Here is a 26,261-nt window from a genome sequence, read left to right on the forward strand (position 1 = left end):
TTAAAAGTGTTGGCATTGTGTGTTTTCCTATTTCTGCCTTTTCTCTCCCTTTTTAAATAATTATTGGAGTGCCATCTTGGTTAAGTGCTCACCTCTGTGTTGATAATAAGTGGTGTTCTTTTCCTAAGACTTGTCGAATAATTAATTAGGGAGGTTTATATATTTCTAGTGACTGTGTTTGAACTTGTTTGACATATTAGTGCCAGTGTATTTTTACAAGTGTGTTTTTAAATAAATAATGATATACTTTTATACCAAAGCTCTGGTCAGTGTTAGCTTGTGCTACTGTATTTTTGTACCTAATGTGTATACTCTATATACTGCCTAACTCTTCTTGAGAGAAGCCTGACTGCTCAGCCACAGCTACCAGGTAAATCTGGGTGGTACAGACTGCTACCAATTGGGTAAACTGCTAACACCTGTAGTCTTAAACTTTTTGCAGTGGTCCCTAAGGGAACTGCACAGGTTTCTGCCTAACAACTTGTCCTTCCCGAGAAGTCCAAGATGGGTCTCAATCCCTCGTCTTTCTTTGCAATCAAAAAATATGGGGAATACCATCCCTTGTTCCTCTCCCCTACAGGCACCAGTTCTATAGTGCCTTTCTCCAGCAGGGTAAAAATGTCCTGCACAAGGAGCAGATCTGGAAGCTTCAAAGAGAGATTCCCCGGTGGATTGTCATGAGGCCGCTTTAAGAAGGGAAGGCAGTAGCCCTGGGCTATTGTATCCAGAACCCACGCATCCAAAGTAATAGCTCGCCATTCTTCGAGATGCTGAGACAGTCTACCCCCAAACGGCGAACAATGGGACATGGCCTCATGCTTGTTTTGGAGTGGCTGAGGCAGCGCCTTAAGGCAAAGATGCAGCTGCCTGAGCGGCTTTGGCACCCCTATTTCCCCGACCACCACGGGTACTTTTACGCTGGCTCCTCTTGTTCTACCAAAGGAGGAGTAGTAACGAAAAGAAACTCCCCTCCACTGCTGTCCCCTAGGACGAAAAGGCAGAGGTTGACGCATGGCTGCGCTTAAAGATTTCACCGCAGCTTTTGAGGTCTGCAACCTCTCAAGGCTCTCGTCAGCTTTGCTGCCAAACAAATGCACGCCATCAAAGGGCATGTTCAAAAAACAGGCTTGCACATCCGGAGCAAAACCCGACTTCTACAACCACGCAAATCTGTGTATAACAGTGCTCACAGCCATGGACCGGCTAACACTGTCGGCCGTGTCCAAACCAGACTGAAGGGATTCACACATGGCATCCTTGCCATCCTGCACGAGAGCAAGGAACCCATCCCTTTCTTCCCCTTCGAGAATATGCTCAGACGCTAGAGAAACAATTCCACAGAGTGTGTGAAAATCTTGCTAAGGCACAAGTGGAGTTGGCCGATTTCAGCACCATACTCCCTGCAGAAAACACCTTGCGTGCCCAACTGTCGAAGCGTTTGTCGTCCCTATCAAGAGGGATGGTAGGGTACCTGCCTTGAGGTGGCCGTAGCCGCCTGAACTACCAAACTCTTGGGAGTGGGGTTAGATGAAAGGTAGCTGGGGTCGCTACCCGAAGGGACGTATTTTTTAGTTAACGATTCATTAACTGCCGGAAGAGATTCCGGGGTCTGCCAAGCAGCCGCCACCCTTTTCTGCAGCATCAAATGAAAAGATTACACCGGGCCAGAGGACGGACCTTGATGCAAAATATCCGTTAAGTCATCCTGAACAAAAGCTTCAGGAGGACTGGACAAGCCAAGATATTCAGTACCCTAGCCATCAGTCTCCTGTAGGACGATTTCTCATGAGTCCCAGGCTCAGGCCTGGCAAATTCCACCTCAGGAGAAGTGTCCAAGCCACTGGCATCATGAGTTTGCCTCAACTCTTCCAATTGACTGTCCCCAGAAAAGACAGGAGCCACATCAGGCTCAACAGGGTTAAAAATTGAAATCTGACCTCTCCTCCTCCTGATAGATGTCATCCAGAGGGAGGTAAACGTCCTGCCTCGGGACAGAAGAGGGTCTAGAATCCTTAACAGGCCTCAAAGACTTGGAAGTAGCCTTCCTTGGAGGATCCACAGTACCAGGGATCGCCAGCAGTAAATTCCGGCCAAAAGGACCCGAAGGCGTCGAGAGCGCCAATGGCTTCGGCGTAGATAACGGCGCTGAGGGCTGGTGCGAAGGCAAAGCTTCGACGTCTGTATCCGACGGACACGACGCCGACCTCGAGCCCTTACCAGGTTTCTGCAGTCTCGCTGGGGATGAGGACCGAGACCTGGAAGTACAACGGGGAATCCAGACGTGGACCCCTTGCTCACTATTCTTAGAGAGGCACAGCTCCTCCCTACTGATGAGGTCCAACCAGACCGAAACACGTGTCTGGGGATGCTGTTGGTACTCTTGTTCAGAGGAGAATTGCCTAGCATTTCGGTGCTGGACTGCCCCAGGGCAGGACAAAGACTGATATGTTTGGGATATTTCTTCTCTGTGAAAGATAGTGAACTAAAGACTTTGGGTAAGTCTCTCGCAACCAGGACTAATGTCTGGCAGAGAGACTCCATTGACCCCCCCTGTCAAAGTACAACGGGACCTCAAAGGTTCCCGATGAGCGTCACGCCGAGGACCCGAGCCCGGAGGCGTGTGAGCCACGGATCGAGACCGTTCCTTGCCGGCTTCTTCCGAAGGTGTGGACGGAACTGTGCCCTGGGATTGGAAAATCGCCAGCATCTGCTCCCTGAAGGCAGCCCATTCCTCCGGAGTCAAGGACTTAGTTGGAAAAGCCACTTTCCTTGCTGCGCCATCCTCCGAGGAGGACGGGGAAGGCGACCAGTGACGGCGCTTCCTGGAATGCCGAGACGAGGAGGACGAATGGTGGGAATCACTCCGGGACTGAGATCCCCGGAACTCCTTCCAACGCGGAGAGTCGCCTTTCAAATCGACAGTGAACATCCCGTTTTTAATTTTTATGTGACTTACTGGGTTTAGAACCCCTACGTACCTGAAGCTTCCCCTTATGCTCCCGCAAGGCCTTAGCAGTCAGCGACTGGCATTTGGAACAGTCGCCGGTGTCATGACTCTCGCCCAGGCACCACAACCAAATGCGATGCAGGTAGGTAATTGACATCTTAGACTTGCAGTCCCGGCAAGTCTTGAAGCCAGACCGTGGAGTCGGAGGGGTCGAAGAAGAAGACATATTCACGAGGAATACACGAGGCACGCCGAGTCTCCAAAGCAAACACATTTGCGGAAAAAACAAGAAGCAACCAAAAACATACCCCTTCACCCCCCTCACCCCCGCACAGCTCTCCCTCCACTCCCACCCTATCCTGTGATCCTACAGGGGAACAAGATTAGTGTCCATATAGTTCAGTTAATTCACAAGATACATAGTTTCCGCGGACATTAGGGTTCTCTATGGTCATTATGTAGAAAAGTCAATACAGACACCCATTCCATCGTGAATTTATTTTGATCTCCTTGTATCTGATACGTGACCCACTCCAAAGAGACAAAATTCCATACCTTGGAAAGCCAGGCGTGTTCCTGCGGGCGGTCTGGTGATTTCCATTTCTGTGCGATTACTAGCAGCGCTGCCAAACTAAGGATTGTATATGCTTTACTCTTGGGTTTTGGCCATGGGACATCTGTACATTCCCTCAGACACATTTTCCTTGGATACCCTTTCCATACGGGATCCGAATATGCTTTGAATTTTCCCATTCCAAAATGCTGTCAGTTTCGGACATTCACACCAAACATGCAGCCAGTTCCCAATGGGCCAGCAGTTCTGGGAGTTGGTGGAGTACATCTGCTGTAGGCACTCAGGAATATAGTGCCATTGAGTCATTTGCATGTACCAGCATTCCCTGATTTGTAATGATCGTCTTGAGTTCAGGAATATCAACCCAGAGTCGTTCCCACTCGTCCTCTGAGATCGGGGCACCTAGTGCTGTTTCCTATTTATGTTTATATGTGTGGTCATTTGGGGTCTGGGGGGGGGGGAGTCTTCCGCTAGTATTTTATAAAGGTTGGAGATAAGATGTTTGTTCCCTGCATCTGAAACCAAGAATTTTTCAAATGCAGCGAGGGGGCACGCGGCTGCCTGCCTATTCGGGGGAGCCACCAACCATTGCCGCACCTGAAAGTACTGCCACCTATGTTACTCCTTTAGGCCTAATTCCAGATTGCATTATTCAAACGATTTTATTTCATCCCCTTGGAACATGTCCCTCTGTTTTTCACACCCTGCCTGCTTCCAACAGGGCAACAAACAATCCTTTTTCAAGACCCGGTGTGAATTGCGGATTAGGAAATTTTGGGGTAAACAGGGAGGGGGAAGGAGGTAATTTTGTCCATCGGACCGCCTTGTCCCATTAGTTCTTGACTAATTGTGTGATTGTGCTTTTTTGCATATTTGGAGGTCGTTCAGCTTTGGGCAGCCAAAGAGCTTCAGATATGGAGGACCCCACGGCTGCTTGCTCCATTTGGACTAATCTTTTGTCTGAAGTTTGGGAAAACCAGTCTTTAATGACCCAGAGTTTGGTTGCGTGGTTATATCTTTGAAAGTTCGGGAGGCTTAGCCACCCCACCCCCCCACCTGTGCTGGCTAACAGAGTCTTTAGGGCTATCCTCTGGGGTTTATTGTTCCACATGAAGGATGTAATCATCTTGTTCAGTGTCTTAAAAAAGTATTGCAGTGATTTGAAGTGCCTGAAAGTAGAAAAGGATTTTTGGTAATGCAACGATCTTAATTGAACTGATCGGCCCGGCGTTGAGACCGAAAGCGGACCCCACGTACAACGTTTTTGTTTAATTGTCCCTAGCTTTGACGTATAATTGGCACTATAGAGATCCGCCAGGTTCCGTGTTATAGTAATCCCCAGTAATTTGATGCAACTTTAGACCCATCTAAAGCTCATGGCTGCTTTAGCTCACCCAGGCCCTCTTCCTCTAATGACAAGTTTAGGATTTCGGATTTATTGATATTAATTTTTAACCCTGTTACAGGCCCGAACACGTCCAATTCCCGGATTACCGCTGGGATCGAATCCTCAGGGTCCGTCAGGGATAGGAGCATGTCGTTGGCATATGCCTTTATTTTATCGTCAATGCCCCAGAAGGGAATGCCTCGGATGGAATCTGTCACTCTTATTTTAGCCAGGAAGCAGTGGCAAGAGGGGACATCCTTGCTCGGTTCCTCTGCTCAACAGGACCAACTGCGACAGATGACTATTAATGGACAGTCTTCCAGACAGGGTTTTGTAATTCGCCTCAGGACAGGTTCAGATTGGCCCCTCGGCCCGTGGCTGTGCCAAAATCGTCCCTGAGGGGGTTGGGGGCCAGTTTCTGGCCATGCCTGGGCCAGTTTGGAAAAAAAATGTTTTTAGTTTTTTTTTTTCAATTTCTTTTTGTCAAAAAGCCTTCTTAGGTCGTTAAATGAGTACCAACGCAGGTTGGGTGATATTGTATGCATATTTGTTCTATAAAAAAGAGCCTAAGTGCTATACAATAACATCATTTGGCCTTGGGCGTCTGCTTGGATTCACAGTAATTTAGTGTACTTAGGGCCAATGCTATTTGATGACACTTGTTGTTTTGTCAAGGGGTGAAAGGTTGTGTTTCCTCACTTCCCGGGATGTCACTTTGGGGTGGGGTCAAATGACATCACTTCCGGTGATGTCATCCGAGGTCAAGGGTCATGAGGCGAGAGGTGGGCTACTTTATTTTGGGTGACCGGGCCTATTTCTTGTCCCAGTCCGACCCTGCCTCAGGAACGCAGGTCCGAACCCCATCTTACCCATAGTCTCGAATAAGGGGGGCGTGGCCTGAGCCCATGTGGTGAGGCTGAGATTTCACTGAGCTCCCATCGAGATCCTTCATTGATCCTAAGGTTAGGCGGCTGTAGTGAATCCCTGAAACAGTCAAGAATATCACTCTGCTGGGGACACCGACGCCCTGCTGCACGGCATCAGCCCGGCGAAAATCAGAGCGGATACACCAGCGAAAAGTTTAATAGAAGCTCAACCCTATCGGAGCAAAGATGGCCACTGCGACCCTGTGAAGAGGAGGAGGGGCGGAGATAACACTGCGCACTGAGCGCACCCACTATGCTGGCTGCGCTGGGTCCTACATCGTTTGGTGGCCTCCGTTGGGGGCTGTTGGAGTTGCAGGCACGCTGTCCAAGTTAGGTCACGGACCCGGCTGAAAAGTAGTTGGGCTTGTCCCTGCACAGAAAGAGGATTGCTGGATCGGCGCCCATGGGAGACTGCACTCGTACAGGGACAGCAAGCCCAAGACACACACAGCAGCCCGCGCAACTGCGGGCGCATGGGAGTTTAGGGCAGGATCTGAAGCGTGGGCTACACACCTGCTCGTTGGCCGTACGACACATACACCGGCCTGCGGCGCAGACTGGCAAATGGTTTGGACCGATCTGATACAGAGAACCCGCCTCCCTTGGTCGCCTACCCGCTGGGGGTCTGGGACACCTTTCCGAGGCACTGCAGAGTCTACGTGGCATGTAGATCATGATCTGGGCTTCCAAGAACAAGAAACTTCCCGGCTCAGATCTGCCTCGCTGCATTCAATAGCAACCTCAATTTGTCCGTGGCCTCCTGCTGCGGGCCATAGCAGTTGGAGAACACGCTGCATGCCTGCGGGGGTCTTTCACCTCCGGTGACACAATGGTCTCCCCACCCACCTAATGCAAAGACTGCCACATGTGGGTGAGGCTGTGCAAGGGGAATCGGAGCACACACAACATTGTTGACAAGGGGTGTAAATGACATGCTTGGTCGATTGCGCTACGCCGGATACCTAGAAGGTAGGTGAGGTGGCCCAAAACACTTGCTCCTTCCTCAGCTGGGCAGTTGTGTCCCTCGAACACATGCCTGAAGCGCATCCTGGCAAGCGGATGGCCTAATACTGTGAGTCGTGGTCTCAGCCTTGCTTGAGCTATGTAGCGAACCTGACGACGGGCCTTGATCCACTTGATCCCCTTCTCTTTGCTCTGCTAATACTTGCCCGCTCTGAACACTATAGACCGGAGGCAATAAGTGGAGGGCATCAGGAAGAACAGTACCTAACTAGCCACGCTACCAGGAGAATGCCCTGCCTGCACCAGGACTTGGGCTTCCTGAGTGGTCATCTCGCTTCGCTGTACCATTTACGGCGCATCAGACCCGTGGGGCTTGGCTCCCCCTGCCGCTTCCTTCCTGCCTGTAAGACATTGGGACCAAGCACAACGGGCTTCACCGGGGCCTGATAATACGCTAGGAACCCCCACTTGCCCTACTACCACTGCTTTGACTGGGAGGCATGCACTAACTGGATCATATGCATATGGTTTCCCTTTCCTATTACTTAGGGTAGTGCTTGTGTTGCTACCCACAGTCTATTGCGGGGGCCCTACTGCGCAACAATTGGCTGAAATACAGTTCACCTCCTAAGCGGACAACGACGGCTGGCCGGTTACTGCCCCACACTAGCTGCCCTTGCTGCCTGACGGGTTCTGGTGCACCGACGTGTTGGATGCCTGGTGGTAAGGTGCATAGCCCGATTATGGCTTCGACCTGGCACACAGGAGCACACCAAGACGCGGGTTGCAGTGTGCCGCCCAGGGTCGCTGGATTAACCCTTACTGCCCACTGTATACTGTGGCACACACCGGGACTTAACTGTTCTGACTCCCACTCGGAGTAATGTCTCCGACCAAAGGCAAGGGCAAAACAACAATCATGGACTCGTTTGCTACCCTAGGCAAGCCTCGCGAGCCCCCGCTGTGCACAAGTGTAGCACAAGCAGAACTGGACGTCACCGGAAAAAAAAACACAGGAAGACCTAGTCCTGGCTGTGATAGCTGCCCTGAGATCCTCATTGAAAACGAAAATAGATGAGATCAAAGTAGACATTCAGCTGCTTAGGCAAAACGTCAGGCAGGCAGTTAACTGAGAGGGTCACGACGGTTGAAACGGAGCTGAAAGAAACTAGGGATTCTACCAAGGACTTGGAAACACAAGTCAGGGACCTCGAGAGGAGGAACACCGCTTTGGAGCTATGAGCAGAGGATGCTGAAGGGAGGGCCAGAAGAAACAATATAAGGCTACTCGGATTTCCAGAGGACATGGAGGGATCGAACCCCACTCTGTATGTTGAAAACGTATTTCACAGGGCCTCACGGTTGAGCGGGACCATTGTTCATTACAGAAGAGACCTCTGCCGGGATCCCATCCCAGATCTGCGATTGTGAAGATTTTGAACTTCCGGGATAGAGAGGTCATACTGAAATATTCCACGGAAGGCGGCGAAATACAGAGGGACAACTCCAAAATTGCCATCTACCCTGACTACATGCCGCCAGTCCAGAGGGCCAGGAACTCATTTGTGCTGGTCAAGGCGAGACTCAGACACTTGAATGTTAAATATATACTTATGTACCCCAACACGCTCAAAATCATTTATAAAGCCAGGGCATATTTTCTCGACACCCCTGCAGCGGCAAATATGTGGCTGGAACACAACAATCTGGCCAGTGGGGGGGAGGCTAACACTATTCATGTGTTTATGATACCCTACCACTCCACACAACATTGCTAGGACCTTGACGCATGCTGGTAACACCTGGCTGCTAGGTTCACATTTGCATCTTATTGTTATACCCGCTAAAATGGTGCCTTTGAAACATCTAACTGTATGCCTCCTGTCGTGCCATATCATGGAAGTTGATATCCGCCTGAACAATTTGTTTTTGCATGGAAAGGGAACAACGTTTGGTCACCCATCACTGGTCTTGCATGCCTGCTCCGAGTTGATACTGGTTGGCGGCCTGTTGCTGGCTCCCACCACCTGACGCACAATGGCCTGGATAGGCACTACTGGTATAGGAACACCTGAGCACTGTATGGTTGCTGGGCAATGTTACATAGTTTGGTTTGATTTGTTAATGGTTTTGTGTTCTCCAGGCATATGGCTTGCATACTGCTACTATTGTTTAAATGGGTACACAGATATGGGGTGACTAGGCATCAACTGCAGATATATAAACTGGGCGGGCGGCTTGGAGGTTTGCAGGTCAGGGGGATGTACTGGCCAGGCACGGTGGGGTGGGAGGGAATGTAGGATCAATGCATGGTTTGCCCTGTGGACACACTAACTATGACCCCCATTAAAATATTGACCTGGAACATGTGAAGCTTGGGCTCATATCTCCTTAGGAATAGGGTGAAATCCTATTTAAAATGAACAAAGATATCTATAGCCCGGCTCCGAGAGACTCACCTAACGCCTGAAGACCTAGATGGGGTTCTAGAGCGTTGGGGTGGAACGGGCTATGGCGCGACCTACTCTAAGTATGCAAGAAGTGTGCTTACGTGGGTGGACGGTGCATTGCCATTCCAGCTACTGGAGGTGGAAAAGGACAGGGATGGGAGGTACTTCATTGTAGGAGGCTACCTGGATCACATTGTAGTGTGCATAGTTAACTCCTATTTTCCAAATCAGCATTCCGTCTCATGTCCACACACTTTGCGCCCACGTTACACACCATCTAGATTGCTTCTTCTCTGGGGGGCGACTTCAATTGTGTTAGAGATATTATGCTTAATAGATCCCTCCCTCCCCGGGGAGGCCTGTCACCAGCGTCGGCTGCACTCAACTCGACACTGACCAACCTGGACTTAGTGGATGCTTAGCGGGAATTAAATCCTGAGAGTAGGGGTTACTCCTTTTACTCCTCCCCTCACGCTTTGCACACAAGGATTGACTACATCTTTGTTGGGCCACACCAGATGGCTGAACATATGTGGCGCTGACTACTTGGGCCATTCGATATATCTGACCACTCCCACTTGGTGTCTTGGGAGCCTTAGGCCCCCAATTCCGATGTGACGCATGCCTGTAGACGCTCTGACCGACCAGATCTTTAAAACTAAGTTACAGACAACGTTGTCCGAATTCTTAGAACATAATGTAGGCAGCATAAAGGAGTGGGGCACCATATGGGAAACCATGAAGGTGTGACCAGAGGTGAAATTATAGTCAGTGCTGGGGGCATCCGCAGGACACTGAGGGTGGAGCTGGAACCCATCGAGGAAGAAATACGCAATCTGGAGACCTGACACGTGGGTCAGCAACCGAATGAGGAGTTGTTGACTAAGACCCGGTACCGCTGTCTTGAGGCGTGGGAAAGGTTATCTAAATTTGATTATGTCAACAAAACCGCTAGAGCGCACGCAGAAGGGGATAAACCAGGACGGCTCTTATCATGGCTCTGGAGCACCCTAGGCATCTGACCACAGCACTAAGGGACAAATTGGAAACATATGTAGATCCCAACTCGGGATCAACAATATTTTCGCCACATAAAACTCCCAACTATATAGTCACAGTGAACAAGTTACCCCAGAGGAAGTAATGGAAGTCCTCTTATAGCACTTTCAAGACTTGCGGCCACTAAGCAATCTGGCCTGGACCAGCCTATCGCTGTTGAGGAGGTGCGTGAAGCGATTGCCTTACTCGCCACAAGTAAATCGCTGGGTCGTGACTGACTCCCCCCTGAATTTTATAAAACGTACAGCCCAACATTGGCTCCAGTGTTGTTAAATGCCTTTGAAGAAGCCTATGCTAAGGGGGTACTCCCGGCTAGCATGAGGGATACCCTGGTAATATCGATAACTAAGCCAGGGAAGCCTATGGATAGATGTGAATCTTATCACCCTCTGGCCATGCTGAATTATGACATGAAAATACGGACCACAGTGTTGGCAGGGATGCTCCGTAGAGTGACTGCAGACCTGATACACTCTGACCAAACTGGGTTTATCCCACGTCGCAGCACTACTCTGAACCTTCGCAGGCTGCAACATATCGCGCAGACTAATGACTGCCGAAAACAGTATGTTGTAGCATCACTGGATGCGATTAAAGCTTTCGACTTGCTTTACTGGGGATGGTTGTTTGCAGTGCTGCAGGGTTTTGGGTTTGGTGTGAATTTCATCCGCTGGGTAAAATTGCTGTACTCTTCTCCGAATGCCAGGGTGAAGTCTGGCAGGCGGGTGTCTGCAACATGGGACATCCAGAGGGGGAATCACCAGGGATTCCCGTTGTCACCTATGTTGTATATACTGGCTCTGGAGCCCCTGGCGGTCTTTTGATGCCAAGAATTTCTGGAGGCGGGTATCTGGATTAGAAGTACTAGACACCTAATATCATTGTATGTGGATGATGTCCTGCTATATATGTGTGAGCCGGAACACAACCTCCCAATAGTCTTGAATGTCCTGGACAATTTTGCTAAATTATTGGGGATTTACTTCAATAGAATCAAGTCCTGCCTCTTCCCTCTAGCAGGGCTCTCTGCGATGGGGGAAACTTATTTGCCGACACAAGGGCTTCCGTGGGAAGTAAGTTCCTTTAGATATCTGGGCGTACACATTATGCATATGCCTGAAGACATGCACACGCGTAACACCTACAGGCTGGTGAGGGGGGGGGGTCTATGACTCCCGCTCTCATTGATGGGGAAAATAGCAATAATAAAAATGATTGTCCTTCCCAGGTTCTTGTACAACTTTACCAAAGTTCATCATTATATCAATGCCCCCTTTTTTCGATTACTAAATATGCTAATTAGGGGATTCTTATGGGGCCCTTCCCGACACAGGATTGCCCTCGCAACACTGTGCTTGCCTTACAAGGGGAGAGGTGTGCAGCTACCGAACTTGGAACTTTACTACTTGGCGGCACAACTCGGCTTTGTCGGACAATATCACGTCAGAGAACTGCTATTTTCACAATTGCTGGCTCCCACCCATCTTAAGGACGTGTTACCGCTATCGCCTAACTGCCTGAACCCTATACCCTTCCTTGTTGAACTGGGCAGGAAGATATGGCTCAGAACGTTGAGATTGTTGCAAATTGAGTGCTCGTATTCGCCCAACGTCCCTATAGTGGCTGATGTGTGCAAGAATAGAGATGATCTTGCAGCAGTGCAATGCTGGGAAGACTGGGGTGTCTCCACCTGGGGGGATATGTTTGAAAATGGTAAGATTTGGATTCCATAACAGAGCAGACTGGATTGCCCAGGGGGCAATTTCTGCGGTACATGAAAATATCGGGGGTGACTAAGCGGCATTGGTCTGGGTGGCGGGCTGAACCAGAATTTTTAGCATTAATGTACTTATTGGAAGACGGCTGGCGACCAGTGTCCAGATTGTATGGTTGCCTGTCGAACAGGCCCAGCCCGCTGAGCTCTAAGTTGAAACTGTGCTGGGAGTCCAATTTAGGACCCACTATTAAAGAGCAGGAGTGGGAACAGATGCTTAGCTTCCCTAGTAAAGCTCGCTTCAAACAAATCCAAATGAACGCACTCCATTGTACCTATATGACGCCCAGTAAAGTGGCTAAATTTAACAAAAGCAAATGCCCAACCAGCCCCTGGTGTCACTTTGATGGTGCTGACATCGTCCACATGTTTTGGTACTGTACAAAAGTGCAAGGTTTCTGGTCCTGCATTGAGCAGACATGCAGAAAGGCTGGTGTTGCCAGGTACAACTGGAGCCCAATGGAATCTCTTCTTGGTGCAAACACAAGAAATAGCAAGCACAAACACATCATCAAGTTCATGTACTTGGCTTGTATTCTTGCTAAGCGGTGCATTGCCATGTCCTGGAAGTCAGCTGGAGGCCCACAGTAACTATGATGGTACAGAGACCTCGAAAACCTGGACAGAAGCAGAGACTAGAGTATGGGCAAGGTCACTGCACAGCCTAGACGAGACTCCTGGTGGTGCTTATGACTCCTGGAAACTGCTTGTCTATGATATGTTTCACCCCCCACCGACGCCCCTACTATCGTTTGATTGGTCTCGGATTAGGTCCTGTTGCCACCCAGATGCCCCTCTGGCGGCTAGAAGCTGGTTATTCCTGTTACTGTTCTGGCCATGGACTTAATTGACACTGGAGCCTAGTTTACATGCCTGGAGAATAAGTTACTTAGTTGTTTGTTTTAGTTATTGTGTTCGCTAGGTTGCGGCCAATTAAGTGCCTAAAATATAAGGTTAATTAACGCTGTACGATTGTCTTCTGCTTTCCTGTATGTTTGAAAATGTCAATAAACAAATAAAAAAATATATACTTTTTTTTAATTGTCTTGAATAAAAAAGACCACTCGACCCTGTCGAACGCTGTCTAAAGAGAGGAGAACCGCCGGGACCTTTTTCAGAGGAGCTTTTTCTGTGAGGTGACATGCCCTCCTTATGTTATCATGTGTCTGCCGTAATGGAATAAACCCTGCCTGGTCCAGATATATTAGATTTGTCAGGATGGTCTCCGGCCTATTCGCTAACATTTTTGTGAAGATTTTTGCGTCAATGTTTATAAGAGGAATCAGGCAGTAGGACCCGCAACCCATTGGGCCTTTCCCCTGTTTAGGGAAGAGGAACAATTTTGCCTTCTCCCTTGTCAGGGTGATACGGCCTATCTTGCCAAAGGAGGTGTATAGTTTGGTCAAATGGGGGGCCAGTACTGACTGGAATGTCCTACAAATTGTTGCTGGGAAGCCATCTGGGCCTGGTGGTTTATTTCGAGGGAGATTCCGGATTACGTGTTGCACTTCCTCAACCGTTATGTCAATCTTCAGGGCTTTTGAAAGGTGATCCTGGGGAGCAACACTGATTATATTGTTTACAGAGCTTTACCCCCGAGTTGGTTTCCGTTTTTGTCAATAGTATCTGCAGCTCTTGTTCCAATTCTGCCTCTAGAGCCCTCTTTGCTTGCATTGACGGGCCGCCACTGCAATCAGGTCGCCCCTGCATGTCGCCTTAAGACATCCCACACCGTAGCCTCCCGCAACCCCGGAGAGAAGTTTAGAGTAAATAATTCTCTCATTTTAAATTCAAGCTCTTCCCGCATCACAATATTAATATTATTCCAGCCTTTAACATTTCTTCCCATCTTCCCACATCACCTGGTCCGGGAGTATCCCATTTGGTAAGCTCCATTTCCAGAGCCCTGTTGTTTTTTGCCTAACATCTACTGTTACCGTGTTGGGGGCGTGATCCGAAATTGTTATAGTGTGAAGTTCTAAATGCGTGATTTTCCCAGTTAATGTAGCTGATGCCCATACATAGTTGATCCTGGAGAAGGAGTTGTGTACATGTGAATAATAGCCTGTTTCGTCCCCCGTAACGTCACCCATACATCCGTCGGGGTTAAAAGTCCCATTTTGTCTCTAAGTGCTGGGTAGGAGGAGGTTGACTATATGTTGTTTTTGAGCTCTTATCTCTCTGTGGGTCCCAAGCCATGTTGAAGTCCCCCATTGCCAGGCAATCCCCTTCGGCGCAAGACTCCAGCTCAGTGAGAGTGGTTCTAAGGAAACCATCTTGACCAGTGTTTGAGTCGTAAATAGACGCCACTGTGAATGTGATGTCCTCCTCCTTATTTACAAACAGGTACCTACCTCCCTTCCTTGTCTGCCCGTGTGGTCTGTATCTGCGCCTCAAACCCCTTCCGGAAAGCAATAATGACCCCTGCTACTTTCACTCTGGCATTCACGTGGAATATTTGCGGATAATGTCTCTGTTTGAATTTTGGTAAGTCCCGATTCCTAATGTGAGTTTCCTGTAAGGCTATAAGGTCTGGCTGGTGGTTTGAGAGGAGCTGTTCTAATTTCTTCCTCTTCACCAAGGTGTTGAGTCCCCAAACAGTAAATGATAACCTCTTGAATTACAGCTATACTCCGGTTTGAGATGGTAATCGCCCCATAGTCCTCAGGCCTTTCTATGTGTCGATTTAGGGTGAGAAACTTCACCTTTGTTACTTCTACTACCTGGGTGCCTTGGATGCTTTGCCCCGGATTGGACTGTTTTGGAGGTCCCACCCCAGCTTGTACCTCCTTTTCCCCCCGCTCAACTTCCCTGGTGCGAATCACCCTACCTATGTATTCCCCTTGGCCTTGGGCACAGCAGTCAGAGTCGCAAAACCTGCCAGGGCCAACTTGTGCGGCATCCTAAAGCCCCCCTCTTGATTCCAAATCGGCAGTTTGTCCGAGACCTCTGTCCGTGAGGGCCCAAAGTTTGAGCGTGCTGCAACCTGCCCGGGAGGGGCCTTTCGTCCCCTGTTCACAAAGGTTGTCTGTTGCTGATTCTACTCCGGGCATCCTCCTCCTGGCATTCCTAAAGTTGGGGGCCCTGCAGCAGGGGCCACCGGAGGCTCCTCTTTGCTGGCAACCATTCCCAGGGCCTGGAGCGCTGTAAGAGTCTAGAGGTTTCCCATGCGTTTGGATGGCCGTCTTCTTCCTCGATGTACAGGAGCTGTATCCCTTTCTCCCTCAAGGTGATCCTGTGTTGAGAGCCCTCCCATTGCACAGAAGCACAAAGGGGAATGTCCACTTCTAAGTAATTTTACTACAATCCCCATTTTCTTTCTCTTCTGAAGGGTCACCTGGGCTAGATCTTGGTACAGGCAGATTTCCGCCCCGTTGAATGTGACTGGCTCTGCTAGACGGGCAGCACAAAGGATTGCTTCTTTTTGGTGATATCTTGCCAATGCTACCAGCATATCTCTTGGACGAATGCCCGGTTCCTGTTGTTTGGGGCCTGTCCTGTGGATCCTGTCAAAAGGAATGTCCCCCGTCTCCTCATCCCCCAAGAGATCTGAGAATATCTGGAGGGCCATGGCTTTCAAGTCGGTGTCTACGATTGGCTCTGGCAAGTTCCTGATGTGTATGTTTGATCTGTGACCTGTTTTCCATATCCTCGCATTGAAGTTCCACGTTATGCGAGACCCTTGTGAGGTCTTCCATGGCTTTATCGATTTTGTGGTTGTCCTCTACTACCTTCTGGAGTGCCCTTTCCGGGGTGTCCGTTCGTTCCTCCAGGGCTGTGACGTCGCTCTGCAGGTCTGTGATGGATTGCTTCGCATCCACATAAATGTCGCGAATTGTGTTTGGAAAGTCGCTGAGAGTTTATTCTGGAATTCTTGAAAATAAGCTTCTATATCCACCTTTGAGGCTGCCATTGTGGGGTGTGGGGGGATGGCTGCTTTGCTTAGTAGGCTGCTCGGGAGCCCCTGCACTGTGCCCAAATTCAATATTTCAGATTTAGTGATATTTATTTTTAGGCCCGCCACCTTACCAAACTCTGCCAATTCCTGTGGTACCCCTATCAGTGATTCTACTGGATCTGTGACCGTGACCAGCATATAATCAGCGTATGCAATTATTTTGAGATTTTCTGTCTCAAATGATATCCTTTGTATTTGATCTGTTTGTCTGATTTTAATTAAAAGGGGTTCCAAATGTATTGAATACAAAAGTGGGGAAGAGGACATCCCTGCTTCGCTCTGCGATGTAATATTATCGGAGTAGATATCTGGCCATTTATTGATAACCTTATCTTGGGGTCTTTATAGTTAACACGTATCATATTCATAAAATTAAAACCAAATCCCATTGTCTCTAACGTTTTAAACAAGAATGACCACTCCACCCTGTCAAACGCTTTCTCTGAGTCTAGTGAAATGAAGAGTGCCGATTGTTGCTTCTTGCCCGTTTTTTCAATCAGATGACATGCCCTTCTGATGTTATCATGGGTTTGTCGATGTTATATGAACCCGGACTGATCCGGGTGAATCAAAGACGGTAAAATATCTACTAGTCTATTGGCAATAATTTTTGTATACATTTTTGCGTCAAGGTTGATCAGGGCAATAGGTCGATATGATCCGCTTTATTAGCTTTTGGAAAGAGGATCATTTTAGCTTCCTCCATTGAGGGCGTTATATGTCCTGTTTCTTTAAATGAATTAAATAGTTTTATCAGTTTTGGGGCCAGTATCCATTGATAGGTTTTGTAAAACGAGGCAGAGTATCCGTCCGGGGCTGGAGCCTTATTCAAAGGGAGGCTTCTGATTACCTGAGAAATGTCTTCAATGGTTAATTCTTGTTCCAACTGTTCATGTACCTGGGCTATAATCCTTGGAAGCTTAACAGAACCTAGATATGTGTTTTGGGCTGTAGTATCAGGGTAATTTTATTGATATAGTGTGGAGTAAAACTCCACAAATTGTGAAAGTATCTGTGGGGTTGTTGTGACCAGATCCCTGTAAATATCTTTTATGCCTAGAATTGTGCGTAATGCCTGATTTTGCCTCAGCTGTCTGGCCAGCAAACGGTCGGCCTTATTCGCTTTTATATAATATTTCTGTTTTGCGTATAGTAGACCTTTTTCCGCTTTTGATGTTTGTATAAGCTGCAGTCTCCCCCTTACGTTTCTATATGCCTTTTTAATATCTAGCCCTCCGTCCAATTCCGTTTTTTTCATTATATGGTTCAGTTCACTCTCGAGTTCAGCCTCAATGGTCGTCCGTTGTTTATGTCTGTGGGCCCCTTCTGAGATAAGTTCTCTGCGAAAAGTAGCCTTAAAGGCATCCCATAACGTGGAAATTGCTATCTCACCTGTATCGTTTAGCTTAAAAAATTCTTCAATCTTTTCCCCTAATTTCTCCCTCACTCCCGAAGCTCAAATAGGTTCAGATGGGCATACCCTGGACCATATCCCTGCATTGTTCCTGGAAACTGAAGCTCCACTTCTAGGGGCGAATGATCTGATGGATGAATCTCTATTTTGTAGTGTAGCCTGCAGAATGGTTGATGACCAAATAAAATATATACGCGAAAATGATTTATGGACATGGGAATAATGTGTCTATCCTTTCTCTGTTCCTTTCAGTGTTACCTATACATCGGAGATCGCTAACTGTTCTACCTCAATACATAACCCTTGTGAGGGAGGCAGGATGTCCAAATTGAGTTCTCACGCTTCTGTCCCTACGTGGGTGCCAGGCCATGTTGAAATCTATGAATATTAGCCGTTCCCCAACCATAAATGTTTCTACTTCCACTAATGTCTTCCTCAAAAACCTATCCTGACCAGTGTTTGGTGTGTAAAATGATACCAGAGTTTTCATGGTTGATTCTAGTTCAGCTATGATGAAGAGGTAACAACCTTCCCTATATGCCTTGGTATTAGTTATTTTAAATGGTACCCCCTTCCTGGTTGCGATTAAAACACCAGCCGTTGTCTTCTGTGCATTAGCTTGAATAATAGTGGGTTACTGTTGTATATGGAGTCGGTCCTTATCCTGCTGTCTTATATGGGTTTCTTGCAGTGCTGGTATATCTAGCGGATGCTGTGTTAGAAATCCCTCTAATTTCTTACGTTTTACTGGGGTATTTAAGCCTTGAAAATTAAGAGATATACACTTGAATGCCTTAGTTTTTTAATGTCAAATCTGTAAACATTGCCCATTTCCTAGACCTTGATCCATACTTCTGTTTCCTTAAAGAAATGCGTTCCCCACCCTCCCTTCTCCTCAAACCCAGTACCCTTCCCCCCCAACTTTTATAACTCTTATCCCCATGATCCCTTACCCTTCCCTCCCCCTGCCCTGATGCGACTCATTGTACCTAGAGTACCTTCGAACGTCTTGTCTCCACCATGGATCACCATTTCCTCCAGGTATCCCCATAGGGTATCCTAAAACCAGCTTCACCTCCATGCCACTGATTTCAAGTTGGAGTGACTCGTTCCGAGCCTATAGCTTCATAGCATGCCTGGCCCACCGTTCAACTGGATCCCGTCCTGTCTCACGATTGATGTCACTTTTTAGGTGTGTAGTGCGGCCCTTTAAGGCGAGGATTCCAACGGGTCCAATTTGGTCCTTTGCTTGGTGTGCTTCTCGCGTTTCCCGGCTTAATCCTTCAAGTGATTTCGCAGACGTGGGGTGGCCCGATTGTAGCTGACGATTCTGAGCAACGTCACTTTCATCTTCTTCCATTTTTAACAGATCAATGCCTTCTTCACAGGAGGTAATTCTGTGTTGTCTCCTGTCTAGTGCAAAGTTTACACCGAATGGAAATGTCTATCTATACTTTATCTTTCTCGTTTGCAGCATTTTAACCACGATTTGCATTTCTCTGTGCTTTTGAAGCGTAAGTGGGGAGAGATCTTGAAATAGTTCAGTATTTGAGCCGTTGTATGTGATGGGATCTGTTTGTCTGGCTGACCTCAATATTTGTTCTTTTTGTGGGCAATCCCCACATGCTGCCAGCACATCCCTTGGGCGCATTCCGGGATCTAATCTTTTTGGGCACACCCTGTGGACGTGATCTAATGAGATCTTCTCTTTGCTGTCTGGACGCAGTAGATCCTTGAAGATCGAAATTATTGCTTCTTTTAAGTCTGGATCACAGACTGATTCAGGGAGATTTCTGACTCTGATATTTGCCCTACGAGACATGTTCTCTAGATCTTCACATTGTAAATCTAAGTTATGAGTTGATCTCACCAGATGTTCCATCAATTCCTCTGATTACCTGCTATCCTGGGTCAATTCTTTTATCGCTCTTTCTTTTGCGTATGTGCGTTCCCCCAGATCTGTTAGATCTTTCCTGAAATCTGTGATCACTTGCTTAATCTCGGATGTAAACGCAATGAACTGCGTTTGAAATGTCACCGTGAATTAATTTTGAAAGTATTGAAAACTCTTCACTAAGTCTTCCTTGGCTCCTGCCACTGCTTCTGGAACATCAATAGGAGTAGGAGAATCTGGTTGTAGAGGCTTGGGGGTTCTCACCCATATATCCTGGAGTGGCCTTTCCTTGGTCACTTGAGATGTAGATCGGCCTGCCAAAACCACTTTCTTTCTTTCTTGTTCCCGGCATAGGGTGCTTACCGCTAGTGGGGCACACCCCCGATCTCATTGGACTTACAGCAATAGCTACGCAGGTGGGTAGCAACACCAGGCTCCACTGAATTTTGTAGGTGCACCATAGAATATTGTAGTCACGTAGATTGACTTTAATTCTGATGCCGCCGATATGCTACTGCCCATACATATACGGCTACCCCAATCCTTGTAGAACTACTTGCACCAAGTGAGTATAAGTAAAAATAGTAGTCCAATGCTTGTAGAGTTTTGCTATAACGGAGCGCACTGTGTATCTGTAGTATTCATAGAACAGACCGAAACTTCAGGTTAGGCTTTTGATGTTTACTTCAGTAGAGGCTGAAATGCCAAGTTAATGTTAAGGTGATGTTAGAGGATCTTGTAACTTACATTTTGCAAGCAGTTGGCTCATTTTCTGCAATACCTTCTCAGAGTCATAAGTTGTGAGATGTCAATGGCTTAGTCTGTCGAGGGCGAGCTTCGCCATGACTCCCTTTGCGTATATCTGTATTGTTCATGTTAGTCAGTGGCCAAGGTACGTTGTGTATTAGTTCTTTTGCAACGTATTACAGACCGTGCCCTTTCTAAAAGGTCACAAGTTATATTCTCCAGTGCCAAGCCCATAAGTATTCATGGATGTGGGGGCCTAGTGGGGTATAGTTTGTATTGTCCAAAGTAGGGCTTGTGTCGCTTTCTGCTAATATAGCTATCAATGTAAGTGGGGCCAATTACCTTTTTTTTGTGTGCGTTTCACAAGTTCACCTAGTTTGCCTCCACAGTCTCTAAAATATTGAGCTTCTTCAAGGGTCAACAAACCTTATGCGCCCTGAATCCACCCAGGTTCCACCCTGCCGCGTTAAACATGTTAGCAGGCCCCTAAGTGGTATTGAAATATCAAACTGCCGCTTTACTAGATCTTTTCAAGTAAATCCGCCCACAGTAACAGATTATGTCCAAGAGTACCTCTTGTGTCATGGGGCCGTCAATGCTTTTCAAAGATCGTTGAATCGTGAGTCGCTGTGTCCCGCGTTAGCCTTGTATGCGATGAAGCAGATCTTCCCAGTTTTGTATAAGGCGAGAAGTTTCCACCATGTTTTTACATGTCTCTCCGGTTTACCCCTTTGTAGATCGTCCATCGCAGCCAAACCTTGTTCCTGACTCACTCGAAGTTGCTGTATTCACAAACCGCTTCCTAGGTCGGGGGTGGTCGGGCCGTGTAGCGCCTTCTCCTCCAATTAATTTTTAAACAAAAACAGCCAGGTTGTCTCTGGAGGATCGTAGACCTCAGTGATACATCATCTTCCTTGTTCATGAGAGGAGACTGCTAAAGAAAAATGGCATGATGTGCCGTTATTACGAATTTCAGGATGGGCCCTGCCTGCACACGTCTTTAATGCACGGTGGCCATCTTGGACTCACATCATTCCTTAATTTTGAGAGACGTAGTAACTGAGTGCTTGCACCGGGCCCAGCCAACAAAATCCCTCCTTTATCTTGGAAAGGTAAGGCAGAGGAAAAAAACACAGGGAATATCGATTTTCTGAGAAAGATGCTAGTCTGACACAATCTTGAGGAGGAAGCCCTCTACCACTAGGCCACTTTCAGTCTGCCCACTTGGCACAGACAAACCTAAACCCTTTGCTTTCAGGGGAGTAACTATACCTGAAGTCCTACTGATTATGAAGCACATTAAACCATCGCTCTGCAAGGGTGACGTCTGCCCAGCCAGCCTAGTTAAGACTGTGCTGCAGCACTGGCCTCTTTTATCACCACCTTTATTAATGCCTCTTTTGCCTTTAATATAGTCCCACCTTCACTCAAGGAAGCTTGGGTCCGACCATTGCTAAAAAAAAAAAAACCTACCCTTTACCCAGACTCCCCCAACAACTACTGACCAATCAGCACTGTTCCGTTCTTGTTGAAAATTCTGGACATATCTGCAGATCCAGTCTTACCTGGAAGCACACTATATCCTCCGTAAACGACAATCTGGCTTTCGTCCTCATCTTGGCACAGAGTCAGCTCTTCTTGATTTTAAGAATCAGATTTTTGATTCCATGGACAAGGGCAAGTCCTCACTCCTCCTACTCCTTGTCCTCTCGGCAGCCTTCGACTTGGTCGACCACAAGATTTTGTGAAAATACCTCTCGGACAACGCACACTTCTCCCAAGAAGCCACTACCAGGGTTACGTCCTTCCTGGAGGGCCGCGCCATGAGGGTCTTCTCTGACCAGGCATCAGCTACTCCATCCCCCATTGGTTGTGGAGTCCCACAAGGTTTCTGCACATCCCCTACTCTATAATCTTTTTCACTCTACCATTGTTCAACGACTTAGAAGAGTTCGGCATAGCCTTAACTTACTATGCATAGCCTTAATTAATGCAGTGAAACCCCATCTATCGCCAAAAAACGGCCTCAACATTACGAGAGCTACCATTGGTGCGAAGCTGGATTATTGCAACGTCCTACTCCTAGGCACCTCTACCAATAACATCAACAAACTGCAAATCACTCAAATTAATGTTCTTAGAGATGCGCTAAGTATCCCTAGGAGAGAGAACATCTCCCAGGCTCGAAAAGATGCCCACTGGCTCCCAATCAAAGAGAGCATTCTCTTCAAGGCCCTCACCATCACTCACAGATGCCTCTCTCAGTCTGCCCCCTCTTACCTAGCGGAAAGAATACATCAACTGTCCTCCCACAAACCAAGACGAGACCAATACTCCCACCAACTCTCAGTCCCGGCGTACAACAGGGTCAAAGAAGGCGGCACCAGTTTCAAAGTATTAGCCTCACACTTAGAAAAGAAAACTCTCTCATGGTGCTCAGAAAGGCGCTAAAAACCAATCTATTCAAATAGACTGTACCTGAACGTTGTTCCCTTGTAAACCCGGAACACGCCTACCGTACTGATGATGAACAATGTCCAATATTTGTCATAAGAATCTGTATTAAGTTGTATCAAAAGTGAATATACTGTAACAGCGCCACGATGCCCTAAGGCAGTTGTGCGCTTTATAAATTGAAATAAATAAAAATAAATAAGGATGGTACGACTCTCAAAGTCACCTTCTCCATGGGAAACCCCAAGTAGGAAGGTCTGACAGACAACACCAGGAGTTAACACCTCCATCTTGCAGAAGTGCTGGCTACCAGAAAGATCTCCTTAAGAGAGAGCAACTTTAATGAACATGAATGCAGATAGAGCTCCCATGAGGAAACTCAGAGCTACATTTAAATCCGAAGCAGGAAAAATAAACTGATACGGTGGTAACTGGTTGCACAATCCCTGCAAGAACTGCATAACAGTGGGAAGGGGGGGGGGGACAGCCCTGCTCTGGTGACCTTTTGAAGACAGAAGGCAGCTAGGTATACGTTCACAGTGCCAATCTGTAGGCACATCCAGGCCAAAGGCAGGAAACTCTGAACCAAGGTGGTAGGCCAGATGAAAGGGTGCAGACCTCTTCCCTGACACCAAGATGAGCATTTCCATCATCTGCAGGCATAAATGGATTTGGTGATAGGCCTCTACTCTGAGATGAGCACATCAAGGATATCATCCAACAAATCCCACACGTTATATCTCAGCCAAGTATGAAGGTTCAGGGCTGCTGAGGTTTGGATGGAGGAACCTTCCTTCCGACAGTGAGAGCAGGTCCACTCTACTCAGGAGACATCAGGCAGGGCTGATGGACAGAAGCTCTGGGGGCCATGGCCTCCTGGCCCAGTCCAGATCAATCAAAATCATTGTGGATCCAAACAGCCATAGTCTCATGATGATCGGCAGTAACGCATAGAGGCTTCCAGGGGCAGCTCGTTCATAATGGGTGTCAGGGTGCCGAACAGCCACCAAAGCCAGCCCAGGGAAAGACTGGGTGCTCCCAAACACTCAAGGGCTGGCTTTATTTAACTGTCAAATGGAAACATGGTTTCCCTTTGACAGTTAATATTTACCAGCACGCACACTCAATTGGGCATGCAAGGCTGGGGGCTTTTTGCTTCCCATTGGGGATGCAGACTGGGAAACTGCAGGCCTAAATGTGCCTAGGGGGTGCTCTGTGCCTCCACGCATATTTAGGCATCTCCGGTTCCACTGTGCATGATCTCAGCAACTTCTCTCTGATTCCTGGTTCCTGTTTTTTTGCAGCAGGCACAGTTGGGATCGGGGCTGCAGGTAAGGATAGAATGTTTATTTTATGTATGAATGTAAATATATTAATGTATGCATGCAAGCAAGCGAGTGTTTATATCTGTAAGTGTGCACAAATGAATGAGAGGGTCTGTTGTATTTGTGTGCGAGTGAATAAGAGACATTAATGAATGTGTATGAATGCGTGCCTGTGTGCCGTGGAGCGGGCCCCTGATTGTGCGCAGGTGGGGAGTTTCGGGGGCATGGGATTATTGCCGCCAGGAGATTGAATTATTTAATGGGCATTAAGGGTAAAGCAAACAAGTGTTTATGTGGCTAGTCTGGCCTACAACCAGCGTGAATATATTTACTGATGTGGCATTGCATTTTTACTGGCATCAAGGTTAAAGAAGAGGGTATAGCCAATATGATTGTCCTTACATGGCTAGACTGGCATATATATATATTGTTTTCTTCATTGTGTCATCGTTTAAATCAAAACTTTCACAAATGGACGTTTACGTTTTATATTGATTTGCCCCCCAAAAAAAAGGAAAATATAAATAATACATTTTATAATTAATAGCATCTGTTGGCCCAACATAATTCTCTCTCAAAACGGATCAGTGGCAAGGAACTCATTATTGTGATCACAACTGTCCGAAAATTATATTTGCTTTAAAAACAGACACAGCCAATAAATAATAAGATGTTTTGTTGATTCAAATACACTTGGTAGGAAAAAGGTTCAACTTCAATCTCATATAGAAGGCTCTGTACCACGGGCAGGGAGAGCCAATTAAATACCTCTGTAAAGTGTCCATTTTCCCAGAACTCGTTGAGTTACATATTTCCCAATCAACAATTCGTTTTATAGCCAATGATAGCTCCAGTACTTTTTCAATATAACAATTCAAGCTCTCCTCGCCTTTCTCTACATTCATATCGGACATATTTGCATCACGCTGTCACATAAAATCCTTAAGGGACTTAACTCTGCCGTCTTTGGAGATAATTAAAAGTTCATATTAGAGCAAATCTTTGGAATTTTGCATTATCTGAAAATATATTTGAATATTTTTCCATTATAAATGTGCTTCCCAGGAGAGTAAACCTAGTTTGTATTTTATGACTGCCATGGGGAACGAAACCGGTAACTTAAGAACTTGTTTCTAGAGTTTTCCCTCCAAGATAGACATCTATAATTTGTATTTAATTCAATTCCCAGGCCACACACAATACTCAGGGTGATCATTTTATAAAAGTTAACTGAGTGGCATCCTTGAGAATCTACCGACACACCAAAGTAACCAGTTGCTTCTGTCTGTTATAATTGTGAAGGTTAAAAGCCAAGTATCTTAATTCTTGTATCACCTCTATGTTTACATTATGTATATTTCCAAGTAAAATTCATAAATGTTTTGTTGCAAGTTTATAATCTTAGATGGATATACATTAATAATCAAATTCTTACTTGCAACACAATCTTTGACCATTTTCAAACTTCTTTGCAGTCTTATTGGGGTCTATATGGATGATATCATCAGCATAAGCCAGCCAATTAAGTTTTAGATATCCCAATTAAGGTGGAAAACACCATAGATACTTAGGACTTCTTGAATGTCAGAAATATATGGATTAAAAAGAGGGGGCAAAATGCAGCCCTGCCTCAGCCCAGCAAATGTCTTAATGATTCCCGAGACATGACCTGCTTTATTAAGTCTAACATGAAAGTATGCATCTTCATAAAGAAGCATAATTACTTTCAAAAGGCCTCCTGCAATATCCCACTTAGAAAACTGTTGTGGTATAAATTGCCAATCGACCGGGTCAAATGCTGCAGTCAGGTTTAACCTTAGAGAATAAATAAACTGATTTGAAAATCATAACTGCCTTTGACACAGTTTAAAAAGCAGCCCTCTGAGTCAGGTGCTCAAACCCGTTCTAAATCCTGTTTAGAATTTCGAGATAGAGCCCAAAGTAACAGCCCATTGTTCAAGATCTTCTAAAACAAAAAGAGCTAAAATCTCACTTTCAGTATCTAAAAGGGCTATTGGGTGAGAATGATTTCGATCCTCCTCTCCCCTATTTTAAGCCAAAACTATTGCGTTAGGGTACAGTTAGGTAGAAGTGGCATATACCTGACACTGGTACTGAACGCTGTATGGCGTATGTAATTCCTAAGATTTCGGTTAACCTTACTGCCATTAAGTCACACAAACAAGACAGACCCCGTAAATAATGGTTGTGTGTATTTTAAGGAGTGGATGGCGGTTGAAAGTATGAGGCACATGGTCATCGAATGTCAGGCTTGGTTAGCATTAAGGTGTCAACATTTTGGCAAATTTGCATCTCATCCTGCTTGGATTGGCTCAGAAGCGTTCTGGCAGCGTGTCGTTTCTGGTCAAGAGCTATGCCTTTCGCTCGC

The 26,261-nt window shown here is 46.9% G+C and overlaps 1 protein-coding gene across 2 annotated transcripts in view; it reads right to left on the reverse strand.

Annotated features, from left to right (window-relative positions):
- ATM (ATM serine/threonine kinase) overlaps positions 1-26,261 on the reverse strand; it is a 3,046,976-nt gene that overhangs the window by 423,247 nt on the left and 2,597,468 nt on the right. The window lies entirely within an intron of this gene.

Source organism: Ambystoma mexicanum, chromosome 7q (genome assembly GCF_040938575.1).
Source record: "Ambystoma mexicanum isolate Mex_15411 chromosome 7q, UKY_AmexF1_1, whole genome shotgun sequence".
Classification (NCBI taxonomy): Eukaryota; Metazoa; Chordata; class Amphibia; order Caudata; family Ambystomatidae; genus Ambystoma; species Ambystoma mexicanum.